General features: G+C 41.2%; 1 non-coding gene across 1 annotated transcript; it reads right to left on the bottom strand.

The window, feature by feature from the left end:
• Positions 1-8,499: 8,499 nt before the first annotated feature.
• LOC130030988 (small nucleolar RNA SNORA81) lies at positions 8,500-8,703 on the bottom strand. Its single transcript, XR_008793601.1, has one exon. It is a non-coding gene; the product is annotated as a small nucleolar RNA SNORA81 (small nucleolar RNA).
• Positions 8,704-24,409: the final 15,706 nt, after the last annotated feature.

The raw sequence follows: 24,409 nt of genomic DNA, 5'->3' as shown, positions 1-24,409 counted from the left end.
ATAGATAACATTTGTGGGGCAAACCAGTAACTTGTTTTCAGAGAGGATATTGTTTCCTTTATAGTAAACACTGGATTTCTGAAAGCTTCTTGTTAAAGAATTAAAACTAATGAGCTAGATCCTACCAGCTCAGACTCATTGGCTAAAAAAAGTAGAACATTAGAGACATAGAGTAATTCTCTCCAACACACAGTTAAAGGTGAGAGCATATTCACTGCTCTTTTGAAATGTCTGTTTAAAACCTGGGAGCTAGGGAGTCATGCAGGAGAATCTCACCCTGACCTCCTTTCAGTTCTCTCCATTTCATACAAAAGGCAGCAGGAGTTAGACCTCCCAGCTCCCCAAATCAGAGGCACCCTCCAACGTCTCTTAGCAGAAGAGCTTCCCTGGGCTGGCGCACATGTTCTAACAGATTTGTTTCAGAGATGTCCACCGAAACATCTCACACATTTTCCATCTAACTCGGAATCCTCCATATCACCTCCTGCCAAAATAGCTATTGTATATTTTAGCGGGGAAGAGGACGGCTGCCACACATCTAAATTGGAAGCAGGGGTATTTTTAGTGCTTGGTGAAAGGACTTACATAAAGAGCGCCTCTATTCACCCTATTGGGATCCTCTTATGTAAAAGGCCTGGCACGCATGTAAGGTATTATTATGACTATAAAAGCTGCTCACTCTGTAATCATAGGAAAGGCAGTATTATGGAGAAATACCATGCAGTTGCATGGCAACTGAATCCTCGTGGAGTTAGTTACCACGCAGAGGAGTTATTATGAGTGCTTCAGAGCCGCCTGGCCAAGAGAGGACCCAGACCTCAGACCACGGGCAGGTAAACACCCACCTGAGGTCCAAGGCCATTGTCTCCACCGCCCTGAGAATTGGATGCGATTCAAACAGAAGATGTGTGGTTTGGCTTCCCCGCGAAGGTCCTGGAGACCAGTGAAGGGTGTTTTGTTTCTAACATGAATTTCCAGTATCGTCCTTCTTTGTGACTCCGTAGAATAGCACATGTTTCATAAAATATGATCAGTAAGGGGAAGCCCATATCTATGGCAGGTGCCAAATCTAGAGGCTCACAGAGAAGTAAATTTGCCCTCACCAACTTCTTGACTGAGCGTGATTTGTGTGTGTGTGTGTGTGTTTGATTTTATTTATTTTTATTTTTTCATTAGCGAAACACCATGAGGTACAGTTATAGACTTACAAATTTTTGTGTTTGCATGATTTTTTGAGGTCATTTTTGATTATAAATTTTCAATGCAGGTATTTTAATCAGTAACTATTATGCTTTACCTGTTGGAACCTTTTCTATTTGCAATTAATAAAATATGATCTTGCATGCAGAAACTACTCATCCCTCACTCCCAATTCTCTTGGCTCAAGCGGGACTGAAAACAACATTTTTTCAAGATGTCAAAGGGAGTCCAGACTAGCCACCTGGACGTTATTATTTCTCCAAGGTTGCTTCAGCACTGGGCATGCCTGGTTCATGAGATTCAGTCTGAGGAGTCCTTTGTGAGTTTAAAGAAAGAAGAGCTCTTGGGCTGGGCTGTGTTACTCTGCTGGAGATCTGGCAGACGTGGCTGGTGGTCACCTTCCCCTGGAGAACATCTGTCTGCAGCATGAAGCCTGCACAAAGGGAAGCAGAGATAAGAGATTCAGGACATCTTGTTGCCAGCTGCACCGCTAGAAATTACGGTCTGGGTTTTTGTCTGGTTGTTTTTGTTTTGGGGTCACACTTGTTGATGCTCAGGGCTTAGTCCTAGCTCTGCACTCAGAAATTATTCCTGGTGGTGCTGGGGCTACCATATGGGATGCCAGGGATTGAACCTGTATCAGCTGTATGCAAGGCAAATAAGTGCCTTAACTGCTGTACTATAGCTACTGTAGCACTGTTGTTCATCAATTTGCTTGAGCGGGCGCCAGGAACATCTCCATTGTGAGACTTGTTGTTACTGTTTTTGGCATATCAGTCATAGGTAGCTTGCCAGGCTTTGTGATACTCTTGGTAGCTTGCCAGGCTCTCTGAGAGGGGTGGAGGAATCGAACATGGGTCGGCCTTGGTCGGCTGCATGCAAGGCAAATGCCCTACCTGCTACAGAGCCTAGAAATCACAGGTCTGGTTATAGCCAAAAAAAAAAAAAAAAAAAAAAAAGGAAAGAAAGAAAGAAAAAAACTGGTCTGATCTTGAAAAAAAAAAACAACCTATAAGATTTTATGTTTTAAACTTAATTTAAACTATAAAGCTAAGGTTGGAGTGATAGTACAGTGGGTAGTGTGTTTGCCTTGCATGCAGCTGACTCAAGTTCGATTCCCAGAATCCCATATGGCCCCTGAGCACTGCCAGGAATAATTTCTGAGTGCAATGCCTAGAGTAACCCCTGATCACCAGGTGTGACCCAAAACCAAACAAACAAACAAACAAAAAACTATAAAGCTAAATTAATTCTGCCACCTAGACAAAGCACACACAATATTCACATGCTTTAGAGTTCACAGCTGCTCTAACTGGTCGGGTGACCAAGGCAAGTTGCATATCTTCTCTGAGTTCCGATTCCTTCATCTTTGAAGAAACATCAATAATGAAAAGTTTTACCCATGTCGTGAGCATTATTTGAAACAGTCTTATCTAAATGCCAGGTTAAAGGTGAGCACAATGCATGCCATTTGTTGAAGATTTGCTCAAGTCTGAAATGAGTGGAGTCTGAACATATGCAGATAGCACATCTCTCAAAAGTGGCTGAATCAAAATCGGAGACTAACACCCAGGAGTGGCCGAGATTAGTACCAGCAATTTTGCTCCATGACTTGGAGGCCAGTCACATGTGCTAGGGGAAAAAGAAGCTCAGATAGAGAAGGGAGCACCAAATAAAGGGTGTTGGGAAGGTCCTCCCAAGATGGGAGAAGCATGCTGGACGTAGATTATAGACCAAACATGATTGCCACTCAATGCCTCTTTTGCAAAGCACAACACCCAAAAGGAGAGCAAGAACAAAAGGGAATGCCCTGCCACAGAGGCAGGGTGGGATGGGGGGACAGGGAGTGAGAGGGATGCTGGGACCCATGGTGGTGGTGGAGGATGGGCACTGGTGGAGGGATGGGTACTTGATCATTGTATAACTAAAACCCAAGCACAAAAATTTGTAAGTCTATAACTGTACCTCTTGGTGTTTCACTAATAAAAAAATAAAATAAAATAAAATAAAAAATAGCTGAATTACATCTATTCCACTTTCCTGGGCCACTTGTTCCTAAGTCTCACTTAACCCAAAAAACATTAGGTGGCTGTAATCGGTTTAGAAAGATTCTTCTCATATTGACCTCCCTGGAGTACCCAGAAGGGCAGGGCGGGCACTATTTTTCAAAGAAATTCTAGATACCCATCTTTGCTCTGACCATAACAGTCCTCTCTCCATCATACTCCCACAAAGCACACATTTCCCTTCTTCCTTCTGAGAAAACTGGCACAGTAAGTGTGGAGCTTCACAGCCCAGCATGTAAGTTCTCTGCATAAAAGCTTTTTGTTCTGCCATGCAGTTTCCCTGGAGTAATAAAACACTAGATTAACAGGGGTTGGTATTGGAAAGGGGATGCAATAAGAAAGAAAAGTACAGAGCACACAAAACACAAATTAATATCTCAATATGTTGTCCCTATTGGGAAAAAAACTAATATTTGTTGAATGGTCGCTGGTACCACTGTACTAAGTAGAGGTCTCCAGCTCTCTCTTTTCATGGAATGCTTCATAGGGGAATCATTTGGGACGGGGGCATTACTTGCCTAGGAAATACCTACTAGTTTTCATTTATTGGATGGTTAGGTCTAACATCCAAATTACAATAACTATATTGGTAGAAATTAGAGAAATAGGGTCTACAATATAGGATAAAATAATGTTTTACTTTATTCTCAAATGTCTATTGGTTACAGGTCAAGCCATAGTCCAGGCACTATCAGCCCCATTTCTGTTCCAAATAGATTTATTTTTTCTTTTCTTTTCTTTTTTATTATTAGTGAAACACAATGAGGTACAGTTGTAGACTTACAAACTTTCATGCTTGGGTTTTAGTTACACATTGATCGAGTACCCATCCCATCCCTCCACCAGTGCCCATTCTCCACCACCACTGATCCCAGTATCCCTCCCACCCCCTTTTCCCCCCATCCCACCCCACCACTGTGGCAGGGCATTCCCTTTTGCTCTCTCTTTTCTTTAGGGTGTTGTAGTTTGCAATAGAGGTATTGAGTGGTCATTGTGTTTGATCTGTAGTCTACTTTCAGCACGCATCTCGCATCTAGAAAAAATCCTCCACACATCTTTTACTTGGTGTTCCCTTCTCTATCTGAGCTGCCTTCTCTATCTGAGAAGGCCAGCATGTGCTGCCGGCTTCCAAGTCGTGGAGTATACCTCCAGGTACTTATCTCAAGTATTCCTGGGTGTTCGTCTCCCATTCTAATACTTTATATTCCCCAGATGAGTGCAGTCTTTTTATGTCTGTCCCTCTCTTTCTGGCTCCAATTCACTTAGCATGATACTTTCCATGTAGAACCACTTGTATGTCACATGTTCCAAATAGACTTTTACAATTCTTCTTGTTCTTGTTCTTCTTGTTCTTGTTCTTCTTGTTCTTGTTCTTCTTGTTCTTGTTCTTCTTGTTCTTGTTCTTCTTGTTCTTGTTCTTCTTCTTCTTCTTGCTCTTCTTCTTCTTCTTCTTCTTCTTCTTCTTCTTCTTCTTCTTCTTCTTCTTCTTCTTCTTCTTCTTCTTCTTCTCCTCCTCCTCCTCCTCCTCCTCCTCCTCCTCCTCCTCCTCCTTCTCCTCCTCCTCCTCCTCCTCCTTCTCCTCCTCCTCCTCCTCCTCCTCCTCCTCCTCCTCCTCCTCCTCCTCCTCCTCCTCCTCTCCCTTTTGGTATAACCATCACCAAAACTGAGCTTTAAAAAGATGATATTATCAAAATTATTAAAATTTAAAATAGGGGCCGGGGGGATAGTCCAGCAGGGAGGGCATCTGTATTGCTCGCAGCTGACCTGGGTTTGATCCTCCGAATCCCATAGGGTCCTTTGAGCACCATCAGGGGTAATTCCTGAGTGCAGAGCCAGGAGTACTCCCTGAGCATTGCTGGGTGTGACCCAAAAAGTAAAAAAAAAAAACCCAAAACAACAAAAGTTAAAGTAGTATGATTGATCTGATGTTAAAACTATGAAGCCCACCATTCATATGATACTATTTTCCTTTAGAAAGGTAAATTTTCTTCTTTAAATTTGCTATAGAACTCAGAAGCACATTAGCACACAGTTCCAGGAAGATTTTCCATGTGTTTCCTGGTGTTCCCTCTGTTTTATATGGATAGAGACTTTAACTGGATTTTAAAAATAATAAACTTGTTTTAAGTTTAATGAACAATTTAATTTTAGTTTCAACTAGAACAAGGGGATGTCAGAGACTGAAGTCAGAGATTTCTGTCTCTGCTGTCAAACACTATTTTTCACTGATTAAACTGGGGGATGGGGGACAAATGTAAAAAATTTTCTACAATAAAAAAAAAACTTTTTTCTAAAAATGTAAAAAAAAAAGATCCAGGATAAGGATGGACCTGTAAGGAACAGACACATGCTTTTCATATTTTAGGTTCAAAGTTCAGTCCCCTACACCACAGGACTACCCATCTCATCCCAGGCACATTGAAAATTTGCTTTAGTTTTTGAGTACTCAGTTCCTTGAGTAACTGTGAAAGATTCAAATAGAAAACTTGGGAAATTATGACATCATAGTGTATTGTACAGTGTAAGTCAGTGGTTTGAAGTCCTTCCTCAATGTCCAGTTCTCTCTTCTCTCTATCTCTCTCATTCTGTCTCTTCATCTTGCTGTCCCAGGTACAAAGACCAGGCCTGTGTTTGAACCTAGCCAATGTACTGCTTCTGAGTCTGAGGTCTGTGCAGACCATGTCCTGTTGCTCATTGATCTGCAACCCACCAGTGGGCCTTGCCTGACCTCTCAAGGCACATAGCCTAGTAGCTCATTGTCCCTTTGGCTTTTCTTTTCTTTTTTCTTTTTGCATCCAATGCTTATGGGTGAACTGCTGCATTCCTGTTGTCCTCGTGACAGGTGATTGGGGAGAGAGTAGAAGCTTGAACCCATGCCCAAAAGGACAGAGCAGGGGTGGGAAGAATTTACCAGAAGTGGGAGATGGTCGAGGTGGGAGCAGAGAAACTTTATTAACAGACAGTGCCCTGGTCAGACCAACAGAGTCAGTCCTTGAGAGAGCGAGAGATCCCCCCAAGGCCAGTCTTGGGGAGTCTTTGATTGGGAGCGTCTGGGCTGTGTAGGTGGGAATGTGTTGCGTTTTAGAGATGAGTTAATTCTGGGAGGTGGGTGAGCAGGGAGCCATGCAGCCAGTTCTGGGAAGGGAGCGAGTTGTATGTAAAATGTTCCGAGTAGTCAATCATGAGAAGGGAGTGAGACGCATATAAAATAATTTGAGCCTATTCCGGGAAGAGAGCGGCTGGGCCAATTCTAGGAACTGAGCAGCAGAATTGAATGACAGCGGGGCCGCTCAGGCCTCCTGGGCACAGCTGATGGTGTCCGCAGGGACAGCCTGGCAGACTGTGCCAGCACGTCAGGCACTTTAGAGTCCAAAAGGAAGACCTGGTGCTTGCACTGCTCTTGGGGCTGGAAACCCAGAGTGACCCATGCGATTCTCCGAAAACTAATGGTTATTGATGCTCCCACAGATGCAGTTACTGGGTAATATCAGAGTAGACCACGGAAGGACCCTATGGGACATCAATAAAACTTGAGAGAGAATGTTTGAGGAGAAATTGTTTTGTTTTGTTTTTTTCTTTTTGGGTCACACCCGGCAATGCTCAGGGGTTACTCCTCGCTCATGCACACAGGAATTACCCCTGGTAGTGCTCCGGGGACCATATGAGATGCTGCCATGTGCAAGGCAAATGCTCTACCCGCTGCGTTATCACTCCAGCCTGAGGATAAATTGAACAGAGCTGCCCGTTGTACCATCCCGTTGACTGTTCCTACAATGTCACCTCCAGCAGAAGCCATCATAAAGCACAAAGAAATAAACTCTCCCATATGACCTTCACTAGACCAGAAATAGAATTGAAAGAAAATTGTGGAAGCAAGAGAGTCCAAATTACATGTGTGTGGTTAAAGAAAGAGGGAAGGAAGGGTGAGCTTAGCAGAATTACCTGTGAATATACCTAGTGTTTTCCAAAAGTGAAGTGAAAACTAAACAGATGCTTCTTGATAAATGGACTGTGTTGGAAGTCCCTCTTGGAGTTTCAAAATAAACATACGTATTAGAAACCTTTTATTATGTCTGCTGATTGAAAGAGCAAACAAGAAAGCTTTGGGTAATTGAGTGTTTATATTCCTTACCTCTAATGTTAAAAGCCACTGATGGAGACTATCAGGAGGTTTTTACTCACCTATCATGGTAACCTTTTCTTTAAGCATTTCAGATCAACACTTTCCTTAATGGAAGATGCATACGCTAAAATTGCTTCCTGATTTTCTCCTTGGGGAAACCAGGAAGAGAAGACTATGAGTTTAATTCAAGTAGCCTGGGCAAATATCTGTCCATCAAAGATGCACAGTACTGCTCTCCAAATCTAAGTATAACAATAAGTTTGGGGGGATTTTGTTTTCTTTTGGGGTCACACCTGACAATGCTCAGGGGTTACTCCGGGCTACGTACTCAGGAATCATTCCTGGCAGTACCCGGGGGATGATATGGGATGCTGGGTATCAAACCTGGGTTGGCAGAATCCAAGCCAAATGCCCAACCCATTGTGCTATCACTCTGGCCCTAGCAATGAGTTTTGGGACTGAGGAACTATGATATAGTATAATAATCAAAGTCCATTGACTTTGATTACTATCAAAGAAGACAAGCTAGAACAGGGTGGAGCTTAAAGACTTACACCAATTATCATCTTCAAGATGAGAACAAGGTTGTCTCGACTCAAGAGTAGAATTGGCTCTGTTTCAATTCAGACACACCATAAAAATGCTTAATGGTGCATTTTCACCAGCCTTACCCATCAAAATCCCTACATGCCTGATCTAACAATCGCAATGCTAATGGATCTGAGTTTAGAGAAAGATTTATTGCCAAATTAATGGGTAAAATGGTCATCTATCAATAATAGTTAGAGTGGAGGAGGCAATTAGATTGTGCCAAGACTTGTGTGAAACATTTTATGTGTGTCTGTTCAAATCCTAAAAACAATTTATTTATTTATTGTTCATTTTTAATGTCTAAAATTCATTTCAAAAAGCAGGTATGTAGGCTTCAACTGTGACAATTTAAATCTGTGCTAATTCATGGGAGTCTATAAGAAGTCTACAAGCCAATCAGACAGTACATGACATTTCGATGAGTAAAAAAGGGCATAAAACTGTATGTGTAAGAAAAAAATGTTAAAAGTCCTACCACAATAATAAAAAACCATCAATTACATCATCACGTTAAAATAAGCCAGATGTACAAAAGTCTGAGACAGAAAAGACAAAAAAGGACATCACAGGGAATCTGCCATTAAGAAAGAGGTCCCCCCTCTCCAGTCCTTACAATGTAGTGCATTTACTTTTCTTCTTGTGTGTACTCTGCTAGCTTTATTTCAAAAACCAAGATGTATTCCTATTTTCTGCAATTTTAGCACAGTGCTTATACAAGAAGGTCAAATCCTAAACAATTTAAATCTTGGACTAAGGCCCCCTAATTTTACAACCAAGGGATTAGATTTTAAAGTATCACATTATTATGCAAATGATAGGGTCAGGATTGGAATACAAATGCAAGTCTCAAACCCTGTTCTTTTTTTTATATATATATATAATTTTATTGAATCACCTGGAGATAGTTACCAGCTTTCATGTTTGGGTTACAATCACACAATGATCAAACACTCATCACAGTACACATTCCCCACCACCAATACTCCAACAAATCTGTAGTATACAAAAAATTCTCTACAAAATACTGAAAATAAGAAGCACTAATATAGCCAGTGAACTAACATTTTTGTGTATATTAAGTACAAAGTTGTTATAAACCAGTCACACATAAATATATTTGTGTTCACTAGTTTTATTTAACAAGGAAATAAAATTTTGTTGTTTCAGAATGATCTCCACCTAGGCTGGAGTGATAGCACAGCGTTTGCCTTCTGCGCAACTGGCCTGGTTGAGCCAGGTTCGATTCTTCCACCCCTCTCGGAGAGCCCGGCAAGCTACCAAGAGTATCTCGCTCGCATGGCAAAGCCTGGCACGCTCCCCGTGACGTATTCAATATGCCAAACACAGTAACAAGTGTCACTATGGAGACGTTGCTGGACCCGCTCGAACAAATCGATGAACAGTGGGAGGACTGTGACTGTGACTCCACCTAGCGTCCATTGTGTTGTTGTTCTGCAGATTTTCACAACCCCTTCCTCACCCCCCACACTTTGTTTTCAGGTAGGACACTTCCCTGTCTCAGGGACTTTGGCTTTGATCACTGACCTACTTTTATATTGCAAGTAGAAACTTCAAATGTGCAGATGGGATCTGGCTAATGTGCATTCATTCTTTGGATGTACTTGGAAAAAGTATATTCTTGGGAGCAACTGCTTCTTCTCACCAATTCATAAAAGCCCAGCCTGTGTCCTGTCTTCTGAAACAGAATCTCCAAGTGACCCAGAGACCAATGCATGAAAGAAATGAGATATATTGTTGTGTTTAGGTGGGTCCTGTTAGAATGATGGTTGATAACGTATCGCCTCACTCCACCTCCAACTGTATCTAATGACTATTCTATAATACTTTTCAAACAAAAAAAATATAAATAGGTTGAAAAGTGAAATTAAATTATTCTTTCTGTGTCAGCCAGTGAGTTAAAATAAGCAAACAAAAAAAATCCCCCTCTTTAACCTGAGTTTATTGTCCACTGACTGTCCACTGGCTGTGGATGAGAAACTCTCCATTCTTGCTACAATTTCTAATTCCATGGTATTTGGACAGCTGTAGGGCTTTTGTCTTGGGCACAGCCAGCCCAGCCGAGCTGGGTTCAATTCCTCCACCCCTCTTGGAGAGCCCGGCAATCTACCAAGAGTATCTCGTCCACACGGCAGAGCCTGGCAAACTACCCATGACGTCCGTATTCAATACGCCAAACAAAGTAACAACAAGTCTCTAAAAAAAATGGAGACGTTACTGGGCCCACTCAAGCAAATCGATGAACAACGGGAGGACAGTATTTGTTGGACAAGACACTCACTCAGCAAGTAATGGAGGGACCAGACTGTTATTGTCTGCATCTCAGGGTGCAGAGAGCTCCTAAGTGGCTACAGTTGCTCTTTTTGGCTTGTATCTATGACAAGAATCCTCAGGGATCCAGTCTCTAATGTTAGCATTGGAAACTCTAACAACACATTTCTTATTGGTTTCTCCCGTCATCTCTGAGCTCTTCTACTTTCCTTTATCAGTAGATGAGATGGTTCTGAGTGTCCCAACACAACACTGTTCAGATGACTGGCTGGAGAGAGTAGAGAAGGTAAGGTGCAAACCTTGACCTTTCCTACATGGGTTTCATGCCCAGCTCCATGTGATCTCTTGAGCCCATCCGTAAGTGATTCCTGAACACAGAACTAGGAGTAAATCCAGAGCATTGACAGGTGTGGTCCCAAAACAAAGCCAAACCCTCCTGGAATGGGAGTGGTCTTTGCCTTCTACTGCTTAACCACATCACTCATGAAATCTCACCTTGTGTTTCCCAAATACCAGAGAAGAATCCTTCCTGTGCTCTCAATTTCAACTAACAGATTTCTCTGAAGTCATCTCTTGTTTTCTGCCACCATAGACAGGAAATTTAACAAGTATTCCTCCCATGCTAATACAAGAGAGATTAATTTAGTCACTATCAAAGCAAATATCAAAACAATTTTATTTTGCAACTGGGGGTGAGTCTGGGGAGTTGGCTGGAGGGTATACATTTTGGGGTGGAGGCGAGATTTAAAGTTACTTGTTATTGAATTTAGTGTTTATGTTTTCAACTGTGTTTCATGTCAAGCAGTCAAAAAGATAGAAGAAAAAATACAGAAATCAATAGCTTGTGTTTGAAGTTATTGCCACTGTGTTTCACATATCAAGTCACCTAGGTCACTTTTGCTTTCAAGTGAATGCTTCAAAAGATCAATTTGATTGACAGTCTGGATATGAATGGTTGCAGATTAATCTGTAGAATATAAATTACATGAAAAGGGGACTTAGCTGTTCTATGCACTGCAGGGAACTAAAAAGTACCACTTAAAAATTAGTTGAGTGAATTGATATAAATAATTCCAAAGTTTCCCACTCCTCTTTTGATGTTGACTTAGAAGTATTTGACAAAGTTGGAATAAATTTGAGGGAAAAAATCTTGAAAAATGCTTTTTAAAATTTGGTCAGGTAAGAGTTCTTTTCCTTGCTAAAGAATGTATAATATTATGGGTACACTTACATATTGCTTATTCAAGTCATACATTCTTTCATTAAATTTAGGTAAGAGGATGACTAAAAACTAATCACTTCATCATACATTAACAGTTTTACCTAATAGAAGTAAATAATCCACTCTCAATAATAAAACATACATGTTTCTTTATTAACAAGGAAGAAACCAAAACTGATATGGCTTCCATTTTCATGAAATATTGTAATCATTTGGTGTTAATTCACAACTAGGATCCCCCGATAACCTAGTTAACAGGTCACAAGTTAACCCAGGAATGAGGTTAAAGCAAAGTTTTTTTAACAAGAAGTCTAATACCAAGATAAAGAACAACAACAAAAATAATTTAAAAGGACAACTTCTGGATACACCACTATTGAAAATAGTTTGACCAGGAAAAAACTTCTCATTGCAAAAATTACTTGAAGGGGGTATGGTGCCGCCAGCAGGTGAATCTGTACCTGTGAGGAGAGTGCGTGATGGTGCATTCAGACTTTCAGATACCTTAAGATTGCTGCTGTGTCTTTGGTCAGACCCCAAAAACTCGGGGCAAAGTTTACCAAGAAAGTAAACAGCCAAAAGTTAGGTATGTGGGAGACACACCTACAAACCACCTCCGGCTCAACTATAAAATTGGAAGCATGGCCTCTCTGGTTTCTGATCGAACTGCTTAATGGACATTATCTCAGAGACTCAGAAACAAATCTCAAAACCCAATGGCTTTTGGCAGAAATTTGTCTAGTTCCTGCAGTAGGTTACAGGCGCTGGGCTACCCAAGGTGGGAATAGGTTTCGTGCCTTGGCCTGTTTCCCCTGGTGGCCTGGTGGCCGCCATCCTTCAAAGGCCACTGGACAGTCAGATTTGGGCCCACAGTGACAAGACACGTGGGGCCTCACAGGATGGGGGTGGAGCCGGTCCTTTCCTACCTGTCCCAACAAGACCCTGAGTCATCATCCACGAATGGCCTCTCTGACTCCTTTTCAAGCTGTTTAATTAATGACTATGATCCCAGAGACTCAGAAACAAATCTCGAAACTCAGCGGCTTTTGGCAGAAATGCATCTCGACCACACAGTAGGTTACTGTCTCTGGGGCCACCCCTGTGGGGAAAGGGTGCTGTCCCTCCGCCTGCTCCCCCTTGGTGACTCAGTGGCTGCCATCCTCCAGAGGCCATTGGACAGTCAGGTTTGGGCCTGCAGTCACGAGACATGTGGGGCTTTATGGGATGGGGGTGGAGCCGGCCTTTGTGCTCCCACCAAAATGAGACCCCAGGTTGCTGCCAACAAACGGCCTCTCTGACTCCTGATCAAGCCGTTTAATGGCCATGATCCCAGAGATCCAGAAACAAATTGCGGAACCCAACAGCTTTTCACAGAAATGCATCCAGTCCCTGCAGTAGGTTACTGGTGCTGGGCCACCCCAGGTGGGAATAGGTTTCATGCCTTGGCCTGTTTCCCCTTGTGACCCGGTAGCCGCCATCCACTAGGGGCCATAGGACAGTCAGGTTTGGGCCCTCAGTGATGAGACACGTGGGGCATCACAGGAGGGGGATGGAGTCGACCCTTTCCTCCCCGTCCCAACAGCACCATGGATTGTTGCCCACAAAAGGCCTCTCTGCCTCCTGATGAACCTGCTTAGGGGCCATGATCCAAGAGACTCAGGAACAAATCTCAGAACCCATCAAGTTTTGGCAGAAATCCCTCCAGATTTAATTGTTAAAATTTCGGAATTTCAAAATCACGCAGCCACTACTGCAGTTGCATAACATCATATGTTATTCATTATCAGCAATAGAAAACAAATGGTCTACTGTTGCCTTTTTGGCAGATCTGAGTGTTGGGGTAAAATACCAAATAATAATGGTGGGTCTGGTGTCAAAATATTGAATGTAACCAAAGTAGAGAGAGAGTAATTTGGAAATCATCTGCCCCACAGGTAGGGGAGGGTGGGGGATGAGGGTATACTGGGGGTTTTGGGGGTGGAGAATGGACACTGGTGAAGATACAGGTGTTCCATTGTATGACTGAGACTTGAACCCAAAAGCTTTGTAACTGCTCTCATGGTTATTCAATAAATAAAGTTATAAAAAATGAAAAAAAAAGAAATAACTTGAAATCATACAATCCACTTTGATCCTTTCTGATCTGATCATTTCCATGTCTGTCCTTTTGAGCTCTGAAAGTTCCAGAGACACTCTGGGGATGAGCTGGGGGAGCGGAAATAAAACCCTCTTCCCACTGCATCCTTTTCTCATATAATATCATAAGTCCTGATCTGGGAAGAAGATGTTGCATTTCAGTCAGCTACGTAAAATGAGTGGGCATGATATTAGTAGGTACAATTATTGTACCTTTGTCAGAAAGAAAATGTCTATTTTTATTCTCTCACTCCTACACGTTACTTTCATTGTCATTAATGACTGGGGCTCAGAGGCTCTTAGCCTGGGGAATATAAGTATTTCAGATAATACTCAGTTTGTAGGGGAGGGCAAAGGATTGAACTTGGAATATATCTTGCAACTTGCCTTTCAAGGCAGGCCATTGCACCACTCAGCTTTCTATTTCCGGTCCCTGCCTCCTTTCTCCAAGGGCAGAATTCCTGGATCCCATTCATGCACTAAATATAGCCCCCTTGTAGTAAGCATTCAAAAGTAGGCCCATATCATAACAAGGTTATCTCTTTATAAATTCACCTCTCGAGTGTGCATTTTTTACTGTCTTTCCATAAAGAAAAAAGCATTGTAAAATTTTATTTTAAAATTATCCATTATCCATATATACCTCCAAGTATGCATAGTTGATGATTCCTTTCATAAGAAAAAATAATTCAAGACTTTGTGCACATTTATGCCTAGAATTCCTCTAACCTCCATTTTTCTCTAACACATTCTAATTCATAGCACAGCGGTAGGGCATTTGCCTTGCACGCGGCCAACATGGCCGACCCGAGTTCGATTCCTCTGCCCCTCTAGGAGAGCCCAGCAAGCTACTGAGAATATCTCGCCCGCACAGCAGAGCCTAACAAGCTACCCATGATGTATTCGATATGCCAAACACAGTAACAATAAAGTCTCCAATGGAGACGTTACTGGGCCCGCTCGAGCAAATTGATGAACAACGGGAGGACCGTGACCGTGGCATTCTAATTAGATTCTATCCTCCACCATACAACTATTTTTGTCAACACCAACAGCAAATCTGCAAGGCAAGTCAATAGTCTAGTTCCTGGGTTGTATATAAATGTTCTGGGCAAAAAAAAAATGTTGTAATATCATGCTGAGGAAGGGGAGGGAAACTGAAAACATTCGTAGAGGGAAGTGACCACCGGGGAAGGGATCAGTGTTAGAAAATTGTACACCTAAAACTCTGTCAGAAATAACTTTGCAGCTTTGTAGTTCATGGTGATTCAATAAAAGTAATTTTAAAATTAAAAAGTATGCCCATTCCATGATACTAGTTGTGAAGCACTACCTTCAATTAAGGGCTGAAGTGATAGCACAGCGGTAAGGCATTTGCCTTGCACGCAGCCAACATGGCCGACCCGAGTTTGATTCCTCTGCCCCTCTCGGAGAGCCTGGCAAGCTACCGAGAGTATCTCGCCTGCGCGGCAGAGCCTGGCAAGCCACCCGTGATGTATTCGATATGCCAAACACAGTAACAACAAAATCTCCAATGGAGACTTTACTGGGCCTGCTCGAGCAAATTGATGAACAACGGGAGGGCCTTTACCTTTTACCTTTACCTTCAATTAAGAGTATTTATGATAAAAATCTAAAAGCTAGACAGTAACAGCAGAAGCCAACACAAGTGGGTCTGAGAAATACTGGGTTTTATTCAATCTCTTTTGGGAGGGAATTAGTTTTCTCTGTAATTATAAGACGTAGTTTATTTTATTTTCAATTATTTATTTTCACTGAGGCATTGTAATTTACAATTCTATTAATGATAGTTTTATACATACATCATTCCAACACCACACCCAGCACCTGAGCACCCATTACCTCCACCAAAGTCTTACTTCTACTCACTTCCCTCCCCTCCTTCAAGGTTTATTCAACATATACCATATATAAGTTCTATAGAAAAAGTTTATACTTCTGTCATCTTTGGCTATTTGTTGCATCCATACTAAGAATCTTTATATCTCACATATGAGAGAGATCATTCTGTTGATTCCCTTACTTGACTCAGTATGATACCTTCTAGATCCATACATGGAGTGGTATTTTACATGAATTCATTTTTTCCTACAACTGTATAATATTTTTGTGAATATATACAAAAACCTATCGATCCATTTATCTATCTGTGGACATTTTGGTTATTCCATATCCTGGCTATTTTATTAAACACTACAATGAACATAGGTGTGTGTATATTCTTTCTGTCTTTTGTTTGTTTTGTTTTAATTATTAAAAATCTATAAAATACTTTAGAAACTTATGAGTAACATATCTTTCTTAAACTAGTAGAGAGCAACCATAAGCACCTTGAGTGAGCCCTGTACTCAATGCAATACACTGTTGAGTTTGACCTGTTCTTTAAAGACACTTCTGAAATGATTCTTGAAAAACTGTGTTTTCAAGACTTTGAATTCGCAAAGCTGTGACCTGTCCAGGAAGCTCTATATCATTCCTTCAATTATGAACTTTAATCTACCTGGATAGAGTACTACAGAATAGGTATTCATTTCATTGAGTTTTTGTACTATACCCCATCATTCTCTTCTGCCTCAGAGAGTCTCATTTGTTAGATAATCTATGACTCTCTTTTAATCTTACTTCTTTCATAATCTATCTCTGTCTTTAGTTTCTGTCATTCTGAGAACAATGTATCTTGGGATTTTGCTAGATGAGTCTATTTTTGCTGGACCTTTTACACCTCTTATGTTTGGTTGCCTGTATTTCTTAACACTGGGAGATTCTTAACTATAATTTCTTCAACTATTTGTCATCAAATTCACTTTTCTGGTCCTCAAGGACTCCAATAATTCTTCTATTATTCCTGTTGAGCTCATCTCATTGTTTTCTAGCATGTTATTCACTTCTTTTCAGACTCCCTATCCCAACCCCATCTTCTGTTGTTTTCTAAAAGTTTCCTCCATTTCATCCTGGAACTTTTCCATCCTTTACTTAGCTGCTTTTATTCTTTTGGTCACCTTACAATACTCCTCATTTCTGGTTGTAGTTTTAGTAATTTTGTAGTTTTTTAGACAATATCTGTCTCTATTTCCAAATAGGGTCAGTATTGTCAGCCAGAGATTAATATCATCTGGAGCAGCAGGCAGAGATTCACTGGGAGACAATTCTTTCTTTATTTATTTTTCAGAACATTGTTCATTTTTTAATTTGTTTTAATGAAACACCATGAGGTACAGTTCAAGCTGAATACATCGAGATCCTCCGTGAGCTGTATTACGGATTCACTACCAGGATCTCACCATTCTACAAAGAAGTAATCATTGATGTCAAGAGAGGGGTTCGGCAGGGTGATACCATTTCACCGAAACTCTTCAGTGCCACCCTCAAGAACATCATGCGACGACTGGAATGGGAAGGAATGGGAGTGAAGATAGATGGTCGGCAACTACACCACCTCCACTTTGCTGATGACATTGTTTTAATAACACCAAACATCAGCCAAGAGGCACAAATGCTGGCTGACTTCGACCGTGAGTGTGGAAAGGTCGGTCTACAGCTGAATCTTACGAAGACAATGTTTATGAGAAACAGCCTTGTTCCTGATGCCCCATTCGCTCTCAACAGAACGATCATCTCTGAATGCAACAGCTATGTGTACCTAGGTCGAGAAGTCAACATGACAAATGACCTGGCACCTGAGCTGCGCAGGAGGAAGAGAGTGGCTTGGAACACCTTCAAAAGTGTCGAAGAAATAGCTAAGAGGACGAAGAACCTCCAGCTCTGGGTACATCTCTGATTCCACTGTTCTTCCTGCTTTAACATATGCCTCAGAGACCTGGGTCCAAAGTAAACAGGATGAGAACGCTAACCAGGTCTCCCGAAGAGGAATTGAAAGAGCTATGCTTGGAATATCACGTTTCACTCAAATGAGAGAAAGAATCTGGAGTTCTGACATCCGTCGATGATTAAGAATCAGGGACACTCTCTCATTTGCCAAGGTGTCAAAAATCAGATGGGCTGGTCACGCAATGAGATTTAAAGACGACCGCTGGACTAGAGCTGTTACCGACTGGATTCCACAGGATGTCCAAAGACCGCGTGGCCACCCATCTACCAGATGGTCAGACTTCTTCATCAAGATCATGAACAATCGGTTTGAGGCTCTTCATGTTCCTAGAGCGAACAGACGCCATTGGGCTACACTAGCACGCGACAGGGACAAATGGAGATGTTACTGGTGCCTGCTCAAGCAAATCGATGATTAATGGGAAGTCAAGTGAAATGATCAAGTTTCAGAACATTATTCATTTTTTAATTTGTTTTAATGAAACACCATGAGGTACGGTTACAGATTTACAAACTTTCATTCTTACGTTTTAGTCATACAATGATTGAGTACCCATCCCTCCACCACCTCCCATTCTCCACCACCAATGTTCCCAGTATCCCTCTGATCACTCCCATCCCTCCCCACCCTCGCCTCTATGGCAGGCACATTCCCTTTTACTCTCTCTCTCCTTTTGGATGTTATGGCTTGCAATACAGGTATTAAGTGGCCATCATGTTTGGTCTATAGCCTACTTTCAGCATGCATCTCCCATTATGAGCAAGCCCTCCAGGAACGCTTTACTTGGTGGTTCCTTCTCTATATCAGCTGCCTTTTCCCTCCATCATATGAGGCCTACTTCCAAGCAGTGGAACAATCCTTCTGGTCCTTATCTCTACTACAATCATTGGGTGTTTCTGCATATCTTATTTTAGCTCACTTAGTTTCTTTGCCTTACTGATTTCTTTGAGCACATTAAACATCCTAACAGGTGTCATTCGGGTCATTTTCTGAGTGTTTACAGAGCTGACTGCTGTTGGTTGAAACTTCTGTGAATTTTGATTGTCATTGAGCTTGCATCAGAAAAAAAATGTTTCTATTGCTGAGGACACCTCTGATGAGGCTGCACATATGACTGCGTGCTTCAAGGCTGCATGATTCAGGGCTGTGTGCCTCAGGAGATGAGGCCTGGACCAGTTGGGATGGGTAACATTGGCTGTGGAAGTTGCTGGGACCTACCCAGAAGAAATTCACTGTGAGACAATTCTTGATGCATCTCTTATATTTCTGCATATCACATAGAAAGATGCACTGTTCTTCTCCACTTCATCTGTTCAAGGATATTTATTTTGGAAATAGCCTTGAAAGAAATATCTTCTTCTCCCAAAGCCAACAGACTTCCAAAGTTAACTTAGTGTACAACTTAATAAAATGTTTTATTAACAAATAAAAGCCAGGTATGCTGACTGTCCTTTATAAGTTTTAGGCTTTCCACACTTGGGATTTTTGTGCCTGAATCTCAAAGCATTGTGAATGCAGCTCCTATCTGACTCTATTCCTTTCATCCTCAAGGAATTAATTGGTGCCTTGGAAACCATAACTCTGAAACCCTTACATGGAAAAAGTTAATTCATCCTTTGTTTCTTACTTGTAAATCTCATGATATTTTCACCAAGCTTAAAAACTTACTAACTTAGGCTTGCAATAGGGCTTAATTTTCAGGTGTTTGTATAGAGCTTTGATGAGTTTATAATCAGACTGGGGATAGGGTAATCTTTATAGAATCTCAATTTTTATAGAATCTATTCGTAACTGTCATGTACCAGGCTCCAGTAATGCTTTTCTCTGGTTAATTTTGTTCTGTCCTGTTCTGTGTTACTTCCCACTCTAAGTGTGAGAAGACTGGGAAAGCTCTGGGACTATCTACACTAGATAATATTTAGCCAAAATGACAAATGATGAATTTCTGTGAAATCTTGAAGGTCAAGGAAACTCTTTTTCTAGAAGGCACTCAACAATCTCTTGACTAGACTTAGGTTATATGCCTATGCATAGGTCAAAAATAGCATGGAATCATCTCTTTGGCCAACACTTGATTCATATGAACTCTCTCCTCTAAACAAAGACTAAGAAAAGGGAGACATAGAGGATAACAAACTCAGCAGTTTTAGAGGGGCTTCTGTGTGATTACAATGTGTGAACAGAAGAGATAAAACATGTCCACATAGACACAGATAATGGTAGAGATAGATTTTTAAGATGGTCGGCCATGAATTCAAGATGAATATCTCTACTCTCTGACAGTTATTGGCCTTAAGTTAATTTAATTAATTAATATTAATTAATGTTGATTGATTTATAGTAATATAGATAATTTGTACTAATTATTGTTGTCTTCAGTTACCCAGACATAGTACTGTTAATCTACCATCACCATGCAGAGTTTTTGATGGCTAGACTATTATTATAAATTACTTTTTAATTGTTTGCTGGAAATAAAGACTTGAGTAAGTCTTTTACAGAAAATTACAAAATAATGAACAATAAAAGTTCCTGGGAAAATATCTTAATTCCAGGTGGGATAAATGCCTAAGTACTGTTTATTGTTTATGGATCAACCAACTGAGGATGAGTAGATCACTGTACGAACTAGTATAAAAAATCCAAAAGCTTTTAAGTGATGAGATGGAGTAATCTAACTTTGATTATGAACTCCTTTCTACTTACAAAACAAGAAAGTTACAACTACATTGTGCCTTCTTGTCTTTTCGATGCCTCAGTTGCCCAAGGCCATTTGTCTCTGCAAAATTAAAATGGAAACATTCTATGGGGTATTAACCATTATGTGCTCAGACTTTCCATCACACATTATTCTGTGCCTGTATCAAAGATGGGTGTTACAGGATGAAATTAACGTGTGAATCTGTATGAGTAATCAAATAGGATGAGTAGTTGTAGCACTGTATCAGTGTTCTCCTGTTGTTCATTGATTTGCTCAGTAACGTCAATGCCCAGTAACGTCTCCATTGTGAGACTTGTTGTTACTGTGTTTGGGATATCAAATACATCACGGGTAGCTTGCCAGACTTTGCTGTGTGGGCGAAATATTCTCGGCAGCTTGCCAGGCCCTTTCTTATGTGGGTGGATCTGACACCCAATAGCTGAAAACCTGGATAGAACAAAGAAACTGAGAAATAGCTCCTGCTAAAGCATCAGTCATCACCAGTCTTCAGAATGACTAAAACAGCGGCATATCTTGGGTTCTGGCCTACTTGCTTTTTTATGCTGCATCAACTATTCTCACTTGAGGTCCTCGAACTTAGACCAGAATGCATCAGTTATTAACTCTCTAGAATGCTAACTAGGAATTTGAAACTTCTAGCCTTTATAATTGTGCAAACAGTTCCTAACAAATTTGTGTGTGTATGTGTGTGTGTGTGTGTGTGTGTATTCATGCATGTGCACACACACATATGCATGCAAGGGAGAAAGAGAAATAGAAAGAGAGACAGAGAGTTCTACATGAACATCCCAATGTCTCCATTTCTCTGCAGAAACCAAATACACACTTGGAAGTCTTTTTTTTTAACATTATCTACTTTCGCATAGTGTCAATTAGGGAGCAAAATCCTATAAGTACCAGGGCTGGAGTGATAGCACAGTGGGTAGGGCGTTTGCCTTGCATGCAGATGACCTAGTTTTGATTCCCAGTATCTTATAAGGTACCCCGAGCACCGCCAGGAGTAATTCCTGAGTGCGGAGCCATGAGTAACCCCTGTGCATCTCCAGGTGTGACCCTAAAAGCAAAAAAAAATCCTCTAAGTACTTATTTTAATGTGACCACAAGGACTTCAGTATTCTATATATGGCAATTGTTTGCCAAGTAAGGCTATTCTGATTAATATTGAACTAATTACAATTAGTGAAAAGTGGAAATCATTCACAGGATTACTGAAGTGCTCAACAATGCTTATGGCTATGGTGATAATATTGGACAGTAGCAATACACTTTATATAATCTTAATAGAAGGATTGAATAGATTGTATGGCATCCCTTAAGTTATACAGCAATAGGCTTTTATTTTATTGACTCACAACTGTAGGATTCTCTATATTCCTTGACTATCACTTGAAAGTTCCCCACAGAATAGAAATAAATAAGAAACAAGTAATAGATAACCAAAATGGCTTTGAAAATGTATCATCTTGTTAACTCCGTAACTCTGTAGAGCCAAGAAAGTGCATAATTTTACAAATGTATAAGAAGTGTAATTTAATTATGTATATGAAATAGTATATGTATAAGTGATAATATAGTATGTGAATATTTCAATTATTCTTTAAAGTGCTTTCTCCCTGTGGCAGAGACTTTCTAAATTCATATCAACTCCTATTAAGTTTCTAGGTTTACAAAGACACCAATAGACTGTATTAGCATATTTTTAACCATATCTCAGACAAGACTGTTCCTTGAATGTGCCTATTCTCTGCCAGTCTGCAGGATTCAGGGCAGATGCTATCTCACCAGATGTCCTTACCACAACAGGGCCTTTCCAGGTTGCATGGGTGAGCTCATGCCCCAGTACCAAAGAAGGATTTTACTGAGAAACCAGTATGAATGACAAGCTAGTTGAGAGGCAGGATCAGAGGTAGCCCCTGAGCAGAAAATTAAGAAATTGCACTTAGTGAAATGAAGTGGGTTAAGGCACAAGGGTGGAAATTGGCAGTAGTTTGATGAGAAACCAAAGGTCACACCTGCTCACATCTAATCCACACCCTGCAGTTATATGTTTTGTTGCTTCACTCAAATTGCCCCTCTTTGCCAATGTGCCTTTTGTCCTTGTCTATTCTCATTTCCCATATTCCTCTGTCTATTCTGTTTGTTCCTCGCTCAAGCACCTGAAAATCCTTCCTCGTGGTGATATCGCTAATCTCTACTCACCATCCCATCATTTCCACCTTTCCATAACTTTGTCCTATTCTTATGAGCAATTAGACTCTAACTTTTGAATAGCCAGCGAGTATTATTTATCCTCTATCTTTCCCAGTTGAGTGTTACTATTTCCGTTTTCTCCCTAGAATTTGAACTGCAAGAGAGCATACCTTATCTTATTAAATTGTGTCTCATAGCTCAAAACAATGTCAACTATATAGTGTGTGATTACATGGATTGGAAACAAGTGACAGATTAATAAATGGTAAAAGGAGAATAAAAAAAAGCACAGGGTCTCCAGAGATGGCACAGTCGGTAAAGGCACTTGCTTTGCATGCAATCTACCTGGGTTAGACCCCTGGTAACCATATGGCCCCATAAGTGTTACCATTAATAATACCAGAGCCAGAAATAAGTCCTGAACACCACTTGGTGTGCCCCCACCACCAAAAAAGAGAAATAAATGCAAGAGAGAATGATTGATAAAGTTAATGAATTATTGAAGTTTCTATAAAGAGCAGAACTACCACCATGTCAAAAAATATTTCAAATATTATCAATTTTTCTTAATTACTACATATTATGTTGTTCACAGTCAAGAAAAATTTGATTTAAAGTAGCATAAACAATCAGGTTTGGGCCTGCAGTAACGAGACACACGGGGCCTCACCAGATGGGGGTGGAACCGGCCCTTTCCTTCCCATCCCAACAAGACCCTGAGTCACCACCTACAAATGGCCTCTCTGGCTCCTGATCAAGCTGATTAAGGGCCACGATCCCAGAGACTCAGAAACAAATCTCGAAACCTGGTGGCTTTTGGCTGAAATGCATCTGGATCGCATACAAGGTGGCCTCCACCTCAGAGCTTATTGGAAAACCAGGTATGAGCCGGCGGTGACAGGGCAACTGCAATCTCATGAGAAGGGGGGTGGTACCGGCTCGTTCTTCATGCCCTACCAAGGTCACGAGCTGGCCCCCACGAGCGGCTCTCCTGCACGGCCATGGCTCCAGAGGCAAAAGGACTGAATCCAGAGCCCGGCAGCTTGTGGCAGAAAAGTGAATGGACCATTCCCCAGGAGGGAAAGGGTGTTGCTCTCTTCAGCCTTTCCCCACCCCCTACCCCCTAGCAGCAAGGTGGCCGCTGCCTCAGAGTTTATAGGAAAGCCGTGTATAAACCTACAGTGATGGAGCAACTGCAGTCTCATGGGAAGGGGAGGCCGTGTACCAGCTCGTCCTTCACGCCCGACCGAGGTCACAAGTTGCCCCCATGAGTGTCTTTCCAGCACAACCATAACACCAGATGCACAGAAACCAATCTTGTAATTATCTGGCTCTTTGCAGAAATCCTTGTGACATTATATGATTCTCATAACCAGCTATAGAAAACAAAGTATTTCACAATGCCTTTTCAGTAATTCTGATTGTGGGGGGGGGGGGGGGAATTCTAAACAATAATGGTGCATCTTTTGTCTAAGTAATGAATGTAATCAATGTAGAGAAGAGTTGGGTGGAGATCATCTGCCTCACAGGCATCGGGAAGGGTGGGAGGGGGGTATATTGGGGTTCTTGGTGGTGAAAGGTGAGCACTGGTGAAGGGAAAGCTGTTTGATCATTGTATGACTGAGACTTAGACCTGAAAGCTCTGTAGCTTTTCCCGCAGTGATTCAATAAATGAATATAAATAGAAAAAATAAATAAATAAAATTATACAAAAAGTAGCATAAACAATAGAATGAATTCTTGGCTGCTGTAGCTAATAAACGACTTTAGAACTTGTATTATTTTGTCTAAGACAGCATTATTATCAATCAGCTGCTTTTCTTCTTAGCTATCTTCTCTTCTATGTTCCCTGTGTTTGTGGATGACCCTCTCAGTGTTTCATTGTGGTTACTCTAGCATGGCATATTCTTTTCCCTCATGGAATCAAATTTCCCTTTTCTAGGTCAGCAAAATTTCAAGGGCATCTATCTTTGCACCAGTCAAGTTAGATATGGGATATTGCACTGTAGGATTCAGAGAA

The sequence above is a fragment of the Sorex fumeus genome, unplaced genomic scaffold, assembly GCF_029834395.1.
Source record: "Sorex fumeus unplaced genomic scaffold, SorFum_2.1 ptg000005l, whole genome shotgun sequence".
NCBI lineage: Eukaryota > Metazoa > Chordata > Mammalia > Eulipotyphla > Soricidae > Sorex > Sorex fumeus.
The sequence above is the reverse complement of the archived record's forward strand: the minus strand, read 5'-3'. Positions and strand labels throughout refer to the sequence as shown.